This window comes from Leptonotus elevatus, chromosome 19 (genome assembly GCF_054856555.1).
Source record: "Leptonotus elevatus isolate MCC_2025b chromosome 19, RoL_Lele_1.0, whole genome shotgun sequence".
Taxonomy (NCBI): Eukaryota; Metazoa; Chordata; class Actinopteri; order Syngnathiformes; family Syngnathidae; genus Leptonotus; species Leptonotus elevatus.
In genome coordinates this window covers 16,538,709-16,551,378 of record NC_141257.1, presented here as the reverse complement: position 1 = coordinate 16,551,378, position 12,670 = coordinate 16,538,709, and the positions used below count along the sequence as shown (strand labels likewise).

The window sequence follows — 12,670 nt, the reverse complement described above, 5'->3', positions numbered from 1 at the left end:
TGGAAAGAAAAATAGCTTCATTTTGTCAATCAGTAGGCTTCTATATTCGTATATTGTATTTTATTTATGTGTATAGTGTCTATATAAGGTCAGCGCTATAGAAGTACAGCCCAAATGTTTACATATAATTGTTTCATGAAACGTAAATAGTTTAAGTGATATAGCCACAGATCTGTGACTTAGCCAACTGAGTTATGTTTATGCCGCAGTGACTGTTAAAGTGTTTAGTATGTTAGCAACTGTAATTAAAGTACACAGTATTAATCATGGTTCAATCATAACCTATAAGACTGAACCATTTCTGTATAATAAAATAACAAATATATATTGTTCATTGTAGTACAGATTCATTTATTTGTTGTGTTGGTTGAAAATATACATGGAAATAGAATTTTGGGGAAATGACAGCGTAACATAAAGCAATATTTTTACTTTTACCAGTGTTCTGTATCTTTACTTTACTTATCTTTACTTTACTTATCTTACTACTATCTTTACTACAAGTAAAGTCCACCTCTGCCAATAATTCAGCATTCTAATTGACACAGTTCAGGAAGTGGTGCAAAGTCAATAAAGGACCACAGTGAGTGAAGTGACAAGCTCTTAGAAATTGTGTCATTAGCTTTTAAGAGGACGTCCTAAAATTAATCCTTGTCACACAAAAGCTCGGTGCGGGAGTTAAGAGTTGTATTACAGATACATATTATGGAACTGTTTGTGTATGGGTTTGCAGATACAACATGTGCCGTTTTAAGATACTACCATGATGCGTACATGAGGTTTTTAGATTAATCTGAATCTGCATCATCATTGCAATCGCTCCTGCAAAGTGTCACTTTCATCCACTAGCTCTTTCCTCCTGCACCGCGATCCAGTTGCAGGCTCATGCGCGCCGTGGGCAGCAGAATCCTTTGCGTGGAAACCAGCACACCCCAACTGTCTTCTGTTTCTCGTTAGCTGTAAACAACGCTGGATTGACTTCGTCTCTTCGCTCAAGTCCTGCCAGTCCGGCTGCAGGCAGGTCGGATATCTGGCTGGTCTACACAGAACGTCCGTCCTTCATTACCAGGAAGTCACCGACGTGCACACTCCCATTTTGAGAATCTGAAGGTATTGGAAAGGCGTATTTTGCAACGCACCTATCATTGTTTCGATAGCATAGTGCTAAGCTAAGTACCGTTCAGTCTCAAATGAGCGACGCTAGTACCAACACTCCATCGTAAAATAAGGCAATTTAAGCGCTAATGCCAACGTTACGCGAGTTTAAAAACAACAGTTTACCGCATATGGAGCTTGACAGCGTTGTATTTTATTCGGTTTATGTATTATGTCACCATTAAACGTAAAATCCATTCAAATCTTAAATGTGTTATTTGGTTGCCAGCGTTTGTCATCAGACGCCACGTTTGTTTTGTTGAGGATTATTTATAATAAGACTAAGTAGGTCAGCATTTACCATCAGAATTAGTACAGTTATGTAAATTACGCCGAATTGTAACGCGAAATACACACAGTGAGGTTCAAGTTGGTAAATTTCCAACACGTCTCTGATTTAATGAACAAGCAGCAGCGTGTACCTGATGACATGGTTCTGTTTACACACGATATGGATGGATGTTTGACCATGTTATGAGAACTAGTTGTTTAGCTGTTTAATTGTAAAACAAAAAAAAAAGTTTGGGTGCATGTATAATATACATAATATATATGTACACATAGTGAATGATATATAATACATAAATAAGAAGAAAAGTTATTACCCTAATAATGTAAGAAGTCTGTGTGAGGGAGGCAGTCCCTTAAAAAAAACAAAAAACGAAGCATGTTTTGTATTTAATTATACAGTGGATGTAAGTCTTCTAGTCGTGTGTTCCGTTAACTTTAACTGTTAACTCCAACTAGGGTCTCATTATTAAACAGCCTAAAGGACGCTTAGGGACGGCAGAATCACACTGAATCATTCCGGGGGTTGCTACAAGCAACATGGTGTATTCAGCGAACTTTCACAACGTAGGAAACGTGTAAACGTGCCGCGCCGTTCTGCACATTAATCGTTTTTCTTTGATTATTGCTTTTTAAAGATCGAGAGAAGCCAAAAACACAATCAGGATAAAATTTCGATTAATTGTCCATCCCTAGCGGAAGGTCGTTCCAAAGGGAGGGTCCGAAAATTGAAAAGGCTCAATCCCCTCTGATCCTACGTTTAGTCCTTAGTACCACCAATCATGTCTGGTCCGCTGACCTGAGGCACCGGGTAGGTGCATACGGTTGGTGGAGCTCAGAGAGGTAGGGTGGGGCAAGTTATATACATTTGTAAATGTAAAGAATCCGATTTTCTTTTCTTCCCTGGGTTTCTTTTCATTCAGATTTTGCATTTTCATCTAAACATATGTCCACTTTATCTTCTATGGAGTTAGATAAATTTAACAAATAAATAACATTTAGTCCCTTAGCAAAGCAAAACTGAAAAAAAAAGAAGCATTTTAGGGTTAAAAATAGAGGAGACAAATGAAAATAGATAGCTGATATTGTAAGTATTTAATATATTCAATAAGGCTGTCAAAATTAAGGCATTAACTCTGGAGATTAAATTCATTAAAGCGTTTTTTTTTTAAAACTCAGTTAACTCAGTGTGCAGCCAAATTTAAAGGACTCACTGGTGGGAAGATTAATTAACATGGACTATAGTTTACTTGCTTGATGCTTGTTGGAATAATTTGCACACTTTGCAGAGCCAAATTCAAATGGCATATTAGAATATAACTTAATTTGTCTGTTTCAAGATAAACATAAAGTCATCCTTAAACACAGCTTTCAGCTCACCATCCAATACTCTCTCACTCACACAATTACAAAGACAAAATAAAATAAATAAAATTTGATGCTTAATAAAAAACAGTGCTACTTAGTGCCGTTTACAAAAGATATTATATGTACACCTTTGGCGTATCATCTCAGAGTTAAATTCCCTGCTCAAGTCCACGGGGCCTCGCAAACCAATGCTGCTAGAGTGTGGCACTCATGAGCAGAACTAAGCGTGTAAGCGAGAAGTTCGGAGAATTGTTTCTTTGACTCAATTTTGATTGTATTTTACAGAACTATTCTATTCAAGGCTCAAAGAAAGCTATTAGAAAAGTCGTTGATTCTAAATATACTTTCTGTTTGAGAATTTTACATTAATTGCAACGTTTTTACTCAAGTAAAGTCAGATTTATAAGTCTGCGTTTGCTCTTGCGTTAATGACAGGCGCACATCACGTGATTTACGCCGAGAAGTACGCTGTAGCTCGTGGCCGGGTGCTGCACACCTGTCTCCAATACTTGTACGCCGTAGATGGTGGGTCATAACATTGCTCGTGATTGGTCTGTTTCATGGCGTACTCAGCTTCTTTTTTTCTCTCCCCTCGGATAGTTTCTGTGAAGGTAACTTTTTTTGGAAAGCGTATTCACTTCCCTCCCGGGAGACCACGTTCGTGTGTGATTGTGTGGATGTGTGTGACGATAACACCCCCCCCCCCCTCCCAAAACCTGTTCGCTAAGCACGGAGCGTGTTGTGTTTTGGCGAGTTATACGGCCAACAGTAACTGTTGCAAATTGGCAGTAATTAATTCCCATGGTGATGAGCCAACTCTCCCCCCGGCTTTGTTCCTTGTTCCGGAAACGGAAAACGACTTCCTAAATTGGCCATACAATGCAGAGGAATCTCCACTCTGTGGTGTCCTAGTCCAGTGGTCCTCAACCACCGGGCCGCAGACCAGTCCCGGGTCGTGGGCTACTTTGGACCAGGCCTCGGCTGGCCGCACAGGTGAAAGAATAAAAAAAACTTACTGTACTTCCGGTTAATTGATTAGCCAAGGCTTAAAAATATTTTATTTTGAAAAGTTTACGACAGTCTCTTGACGCTAATTATCTCAGTCACAGCGCTGATGCTAATCGACAAATTAGCAAAATGAGTAAAAAACAGACATATTTGGAAAGTTTCTTTGCAACGGAATAAAGGCCCTGTGATGAGACAACACAGGAGCCTATGACCAAGAAGAAAAAGAAAGGTGCATGGACTTACAGCTACAGGTGATTCCCACGCATGATGGCCCGCTTTACAGCAAGCGGCTCTTAATTTAGCGTTATGGTGAGTAAATTACTCATGGACTTTAGATTTGTTCTATGGTGCCTTCTTATGTTGGTGCATTTAAGGAGGGCGCTGCTAATATATTTATTATTATTATTATTATTATTAACATTTATTGTTATATCTACAAAATACCCCAGTTTTTGTGTTGCTCGTATCATTCATAAGTAATACCATAGCGACCTCACCATATTAAAGCGTTGTTTTTATCCTTGTTTTGGTGTTTGTGCTGCTAGTACAGGTACATAAAAATACATAGGGATTTGCGTCTTGTTGTAGCGTTTTTATTAATCTGCCGCCGAACAGCCAAGCACTACTCCCCAACCCCCAGGCAGGGCCATTTGAGTAGAGGGTGACGGGTGTTAGTGGGGACGAGCCAGGTTGTGGAAGTTGGGCTGAGGGAGGAGCACATGGGCCGTGAGTTGTGGCTATCAGCAGCTCACGTTTGAATGTTCTGTTTTGCCATTTTGTTCCATTAAAAAGTAGGGATGCTCCGATCCACTTTTTTCATTACTGGTTCGATACCGATACCTTGGGTTCAGTATCTGCAGATACCGATCCGATCCATACTAAATTGTCTTTGCATTAGTCCCCCAATAATATTCAATATATTTCCACAAAAAAACTCAAATGCTTTTAGATGTTCTTTAATGTCTTCGAAATATTTTTTGAACATTTATTGGAGTATGATTTTCAATATTTTCAATACATGTATTTAATGTATATTGAATGAATGAAATCATTACTTAAGTGACGGTACACTTTTATTTTCATACATTCAAGCAGTGTTAATTGTGCATAATATGGCCAAGGCTCGCCTGATTCCAAGCGCTTCGGTTTACAAAATGACTTCGATGTGGCCAAGGCTCCTGGGCCACTTGCTTCTGTCTACACACATGTCTTTCATGTCTGCACGTAAATAAATATTCATAGGCTACATGCTTTTTTGCTCTTCATAGTTTAAGAAAATAGATGATCACCAAATGCCACCTTTATGTACAAAATGCCATTACAACAGGCATAATTAATTACATTATTCTTTGTCTCGCCCGCCCCGGCAAACTCTGTCTCCGCTTCCCACACGGCCGTCATTCCACGGAGCTTGCCGGACGGTGGACATTTGCGAGAGAAAGAGCGGAGGTGGCCAGCGGTGAGACCAACCAGTCCCCGCTCTCTCTCGCAAGGTCCCCATTTGGCCGGCGGTGAGACCAACCAGTCTCCGCTCTCTCTTGCGAATGTCCCCCGACAGCGAGTGAGGCAGCGAGCCGGTGGCCAGGAGGCGGCTTCTCGCTTCTGAACAGCTTCCGCTAGCTGGCGACGCGGGGCCCACCTTCCTGCCAAATGGCTTCTGATGTTCCCCCAGTGCAATTTTGTCAGACATTGGCTGCGCCAACGTAGCAAAGGATAAATATTTACCTCACCATTCCCCGTTTCATCTCGTCATTCGAGACGTGAACGGGCGCGCGCCCTGGAGATAAGCGTTTGTGGATCGAGGTGTGTGTGTGACAGATACCAGATACATTTTTTTCCCCAATAGCCGAACCTAACTTTTGTTTTGACCAATCACGGCAACGGATGAAAATCTCATCTTCGTTCTCGTCATAGAAAAAAAAAAAAGCATGAACATCCTTACCAGCTAAAAATGCACCAAAGCGCCTCTCGCTATTCAACAAGGAAACGGTGAGTAATTCTGCCAGAACAGAATTAATTGCAGTGTCCATTCGTCCATGTTAGGTTTGTTTGTTTCCAATGGCATTGCCGCTTCCTGGTTTCGTCACAGCTGCATATCTCGCCCCCAAACACAATACTGCTTTGTGATTGGTCCGTAAAGTGTATGAATCTGGGAAAATCAGCGGGCTCGGGAGTTTGTGAACTCACAAATACCGCATGAATTGCTCTGCAAGCTGAATGTAAACATGAATGGCGGAACCCAAAGGCTCGCGTGGCCCGCCATGTAAGTGCTTAAGTCTTCTGCAAAGGGAAGTTGTTGGCGGATCAGGGTGTAGAGACGGTCATTCAGTAACCAGAAGGTCGGCTGTTTGATCCCCACTCTCCCCAAGTCATGTGTCGTTGTGTGTGTCCTTGGGCAAGGCACTTCACACACATTGCCTCTAGTGCTACTCACACTGGTGTATGGAAGGTGCGAATGTTTGGTGGTGATCTGAGGGGTCGTAAGCGCACACTGGCAGCCACGCTTCAGTTAAAGAACAAATGTTAGCTTTCTGCTATCAAACTTGGCACAAAAAAAAACCCTGTTAATTTCAACATATTTGTGACTCGCTCCGGCAAAATGGTCCACATGTCGGGAGAATTAATGTGGAGATATTCAACATTATTAGACAGTTGTACATTATATGTCCATTTTGAGATTTCTCCACAAATAGCCTCCTTGAGGTCTCTAGGTTCATTTCCCAGCAGCACAAAAGTCAAAATTGTAATAGTAGTGTATGAAAATAAGCAATTATTAGACACTATGCATCGTAACTAGGGGGAGTTTTTTTTTTTTTTTGCCTAGCTGCTAGCTAGCGCTGCATCTTGCGCAACTGTTTAAAAACAACCCGAATTTCCTAGCCTCAAACGTAATTCACAAATGATTTATATAAATGTTGTGAGGATAAACGGATCTGCTAATGGATGGATGGATGGATGTACACAGCAACTAAAAAAAGTCTAAATACACTGTTCAGCACAAAAGTGAACAGAACAGTCATCCTACCTTGGAGCGAAAGCTATGTTATCATCGCTCCGAATACCGGCGAATTGTAATCCAAACAGACAGAGATAATCTTCAATTTCGGGATCTCTTTTTTAATGAATCGGTTTCTACTTTTAATTGAATTACTACGTTCATACACAAAATCATGTCCAATGACGAGGGACAAACTGCAGGTCCCCCCGCAGAGCAGACTGACAGGCTGTCACTCTGTACTTTCACTCACAGCGAGTCGAGAATTAAAAATTATGACATGCGCCAGTGCCTTGTTTGTAATGTAGGCTAATGTAATGTATTGTAAATACTAATGTAATGTTTTGATTGCTTGTCGATGTTGTCAGTTTCATACGACACCGTCAGACGCCACTTCAGCGATGCGTCACAAATAAACTGCCTGCATCGCAAATATCACTGCACATTTTGTTGACTTTTTTACTCTTTTAAGTGGAGTGACTTGAACATAAAAATGAGCTTTAAAATATGAAGCTTGAAGATGAAAAATGATCGGGATGGTCCTCTCAAAAGAGTCACCATGATATTCCGCCCCAAAATGCACACAGGCTATATTTACTTGTAATAGTGTAGTGTCCCTTATCGTGTACTACTTGGGGTGGGGTGGGGTGGTGGTACAAAAAAAAAAAAACTTCAACATTTTTATTTTCTTCATGTGAACAGGGATGGGAAAATACTGACATTCTGTACTTGAGTAAAAGTATTTACTTAAAATTACTTACATAAAAATACTTTGGTAAAAGTAAAAGTACTCATTCAAATAATTACTTAAGTAAAAGTAAAAAAGTACAGGCTCTAAAATGTACTTCACGAGTAAAAGTAAAAAGTATTTTTACCGGATGTTTCTTCTTTGTGTCATATAATTTGAAGACTATTAAATTTAAAAGATCATCACATAACAAACCCTTAAAACTGACTAAATCGCCTTATGTAGACCTTGCTAAAAAAAAATATTCCTCTAGATGATGCCCTTGTTTTAAAGATGCAATGGAAATTAATTAAGTTTCCACAACTTGCCTTTTTGTAGTTTTTAAGTTATATCCAGTTATATATTCAGATCAATCATATATTCAGATCCAGTGCATTAACCAGGGCCAAGCTAACAAAAGGGTAATGATTATTTAGCTCGATAAGTTGTTTCATATTGGACGGGGAATTCCTATAGGCGGCTAGCTCGTGGACTTGACTGTTTACACAGGACACAATGTATTCGCCATGAATCGTTCTTCGAGCCAACCAACGTGAATATTTCCCGCAGGTAAGGCCATGAGTGGGCGGACTGGTTAGCTGCAGCCGACTCGCTAGCTCTGAGTCGAGTCCATAATGTTGACAGTTTCGTTTCAACTTTGACACTCCATTGCGTCATCTCATTGGTTGAGATAGAGCCTATCACAAGCGGGGATGTCGGGGATATGTATGCTTCATATGATTGGCCGAGCCAGAAACATAGAAGCGCAAAAGCTGCCGTCACTTTTTCATTGTTGTCATGCACGTAAAACAAAAGTAACGAGTAACGACCTCTGTTTTGAAAATGTATCGAGTAAAAAGTACAGATACAGTTTTAAAAATGTAACGGTTAAAGGTAAAAAGTATTCTAAAAAACAAATACTCCGTGAATTACAAAGTACTGGAAAAAACTACTCAAGTTCAGTAACAAAGTATTTGTACTTCGTTACTTCCCATCTGCATGTGACCAAAAGCATTTGAGATATAACATCCATGATAAGTTATCAATAAAGCACTTATCACTGGCCACATCAAATGGCAAATAATCTTTTAAATGACACAAAATTATTAAATCAAATTTCCCACTGTGGTAACATGACCTCATTTAAGCAATAAAATACAACAAGGAGCAACAATAAACCAACCAGACTTTGGCTGATGCCTCAGAAGATGAATTGTAAGCTGAATGTGATCTTCAAAGTTGTGGCTGATTTCATCTGTTGAGAGGTCAAACTTCCATAACTTTCAAAGGGTTCAAATCTCGGACAATGGCCTTGCCTGCTATTGGAATTGACTTTCCGCTGATATTTAACAGTTCCTGAAAATTTCAGGTTCATATCTTTTTCCTAACGTACTGGTTGCTATGGACATATGAAGTACCAAAACTTTAAACCCCTTTCTCTCAAAACTAGGGATTTCTACCAACATTAAAATTGCTGTAACTTTGTCAATTTTTTAGGTACGTCAATGTATTATATATGGGCAACTTCATGGACTGATGCTGCAGGAATCATACACGACCTCACAATTTGCAACCATGTGGCAGTGTTGTTAAACTTAAACTTCAAGCAGCGGATTTCAAATCAAAAACGGTGCTACAACACAGTTGGACAGAGTGTATATAAAAATAATCACAGGTGCATATTATTTATCCTTTGATTAACAAGAAATACAGTAGTGCCTTGAGATAAGAGTTTAATTCATTCTGTGACCACATGTATCTCAAATCATCTTTACCTCTTGATATTAATGGAAATGCCATTAATCCTTTCAAACCTACCCTATCAAAAAATGTAGTGTGTATTATAAAAATAAACTTTAGCACTCCAGGATTAAAAATAATATAACTTTTTGTCCATTAAATGCTGTGCCTTCTTGCCTTGGCCACTTGGAGGCAGTATAAGACAGACAGATACTGTTCATTGATGATTAATGCACGATATACGTCACCACACTTAATTAATATTCATGAGGCTAGCGAGGGGGTCAAACTCGGCGGGCCAGTCATGCTAGACGGATGTAAACAGTCTACTAGCGAGATGTTTACTGCGCTAAATCTACTAATTCTGTCCGAGAATGATATCCCTGGTGCCAAATTCATTGGTATAGACGTCGAAGAACATACTATAATGTTCAGTTGAAGAGATGGCTTGAGTGTAGAGGGCTGAAAAAGACGTTAAAATAGCCAACCTGACCCAGAGGTAAAGTTTTTTTTTTCTCCCCCTCAAAACACCGTCCTATGCAACTGACGCGGACATTCTCCAGTTTCAACAAGCTATCCTTTCTTTACCACCATATGCCCTGTCTGTCATATCTGGTTGTCTTACGTCTTTGGTAGTTGTTGGGGGTAAATTTGTATTGCTTTTTTTTGTGTGTAATTCTACTCGGAAATTCTTGGGCACAACCAACAACACTTGCTATACCTCAATTCTTTCAATTATTATATCTTTCCCGCTTATAAACCAGTTTCCTTAATTCAGAAAAGGCCCTACATTTTCATACACGTCACAGCTGCACGAAAGGCATGAAAATAACAAATAAGGCGGTGAGCAAGACAGGTCCGAGTGACAGTGGCAACGCTCTTTTAGCATTTTTCCTCTTCATTCATTATTGTCGTCCGGCAGTCAGGGTAGTGCCAAACACCAAGCAAAAAAATAATAATAAAGACAATCGCTTACCTCTTTGGGACGGCGGTGGCCGGGAAGGGATCTAGATAGTCATCTGTAGGGGCATGCATGCCCCCCAAGAAAGTGTTTACTACATATGAAGGTGAAAGGCTCACTTTGCTGGCGTTAAACTGATCTTTTGGACGTACGCACAAGTTGATCCCCGTTGACATTTATCCCTCTGAATTTTTTGCTTCAGGAAATGAATAAAGAATACATCTACACGGTTGTAGTGTCTGGAGAGGTTTCTGCAAGTTCCAAAACAGCTGTGTTTACTCTGCATGTTTTTTCCCCCCCGGAGATAAACAAGAACAAAACAAGCACTACTTGCATAGTTCGTCAATGAGCCGGCTTCTTTTTGACCTTCTTCCGGTTGAAGCTGCTGAAGTCACATGGCCTTGCGGTCTAAAAATAGCATTCGTGCGGTACCCCATTGTGACTCCCACTTGAGTTGGAGGCAGTCTGTGCTTTTTTGCAGCAGACAATCGTATTGCAGTGGGGCATGTCTTGCCTGGATCCGAAGTGGGATTCATAAAGTCTCAACTCTTCTCTGAACTCATCAGTATGGTACTGAGTGTGGAACTAGCTGTTCCATGCAGAGGATAACGATGTTTTATGTCTATGTGCTTTCTACCTAGTTTAGCCATTGTAATTCACAATGATCTTTGTTTTGGTGAACGTAATGCAAACATATTTTACAATTGTGTACTTTTTGTACACTTTTATTGTCACTGTATTGTTACGATATTCCTGGTGTCTTGTCTCAACAGTTGACATTCTTTGGTGGTAGTGATGAGAGAGGACATTCACCAGTCTGATTCTCTCTTTGCAGTCATTGGGCCCCACCTCACTGATTGCTGGCCTTGTTTCTCCGATGAGTACTATTTGTTTTTCATCCAGGTAAGCATTAGAGGCGTTACTGAGCGTACTTCATCCCATGCTACTTGGAAGTTTGGAAGGGCACTCATTTCCTGCCTCTCCATTTCAGAATGATATGGCTGACGAGTCTAAAAGGACACATTCCATTTGCTCACATTTTAAAACAGTACCCAGGTGTTTTCTGTGACATGCTTTCTTCATTTTCTTGATTTCATAACATTTCTCTTAGCTGTAATGCTTTCAGCACTTGAATGTTAGATTTTCTTTTGTCCAATCAAATTTAAGACTCTCTGTGCTGCATATCAATATAATCTGCCCAGGACCTTTAGATTCAGCAGTGTTTGCCCATGTAACATTAATCATATTTACAGTGGGACTTGTTATTTAACCAATCAGATTTTAAATTCATCGCGTGAGCTGGACCTCAATGACGTCAGCATTGTTTTGTCTTCTGATTGATTGGTCTTAGCAAAATTTGTTACAATCCGTCTAGACTAGTAAAACACACATATAGTGAGGGCTGCATATAAGCGGTGCACAGGTGTGCATGCACACTATAAACAGTCATGTGCCAGATTAGATTGTCTCAGACGTCTGTTGATTGCAGCAGTGACTGCGAGCAGGGTGGCCCCTCAAAAAGTAAAAGTCAAGTTATATACGGGCTGTTCGGTCCCTGTACCAACGATGTCAGAGTTTGGTCCATATTGCCAGCAGTAAGTCGGATTTGTTTCCAGTGAGGGTTGGACTCCGTTAAGGCTGCCCTTTGTCACTGATTCTGTTCATAACCTTTATGGACAGAATGTTTAGACGCAGCCTCGGTGTTGAGGTGTCTGATTTGGTGGCCTGAGCATTGCATCTCTGCTGTTTGTAGATGATGTGGTGCTGTTGGTTTGTTCAAGCCACGATCTCCAACTGTCACTGGAACGCGTTTGATGGTGTGTATTGTGTTATATCAGCAACTGTTGCCATCTTGCCGGCGGCAGCTTTAATGAGCCCTTGCTAGTGATTATATCGTTACTTATACCCTCTCCTAGGTTGTTGCGTCACACACACCATACACAGCCGTTGCCATCTTGCCGGCGGCTACTTTGGTAAGCCTTTGCTTGCGACGGCGGAGTCAAACCCAAGACATGCTTAGGACCGCCCCCTCATTTGAATAACATTTTGTCCTGGCAGTATGGACTAAAACTGCCAAAATTCAAAATAAATAAATGTCTAAAAATGACAATAAAAACGGATCTAAAAAATATAACTAAATTAAATACAAATGTATTTATTTATGTATGTGTGTGTATGTATGTATGTGTATATATATATATATATATATATATATATATATATAATTTTAATTTAATTTTATTATTATTATTTTTTTAATTAATACATTTTGCTTTAATTTTCCAATTATGTTTTGGGATTTAATTTTTCGATTTACATATTTTTATATCCGTTTTTATTTTCACTTTTAGTCATTTATTTATTTATTTATTTTGAATTTTAGCAGTTTTTGGTCCTATATAATGATCCACCTGTAATCTAAAAGAAG

General features: G+C 39.8%; 1 protein-coding gene across 2 annotated transcripts in view; it reads left to right on the top strand.

Moving 5' to 3' along the window:
• Positions 1-958: 958 nt before the first annotated feature.
• The window catches only part of glcci1a (glucocorticoid induced 1a), a 33,522-nt gene continuing 21,810 nt past the window's right edge, over positions 959-12,670 (top strand). The window contains exons 1-2 of one of the 2 annotated variants that reach the window (XM_086062418.1): positions 959-1,110; positions 11,078-11,145. The gene's annotated coding sequence lies outside the window, so the exon portion shown is untranslated. The remainder of the gene's footprint in view (positions 1,111-11,077; positions 11,146-12,670) is intronic. The other variant, XM_086062417.1, reaches the window with a different exon arrangement.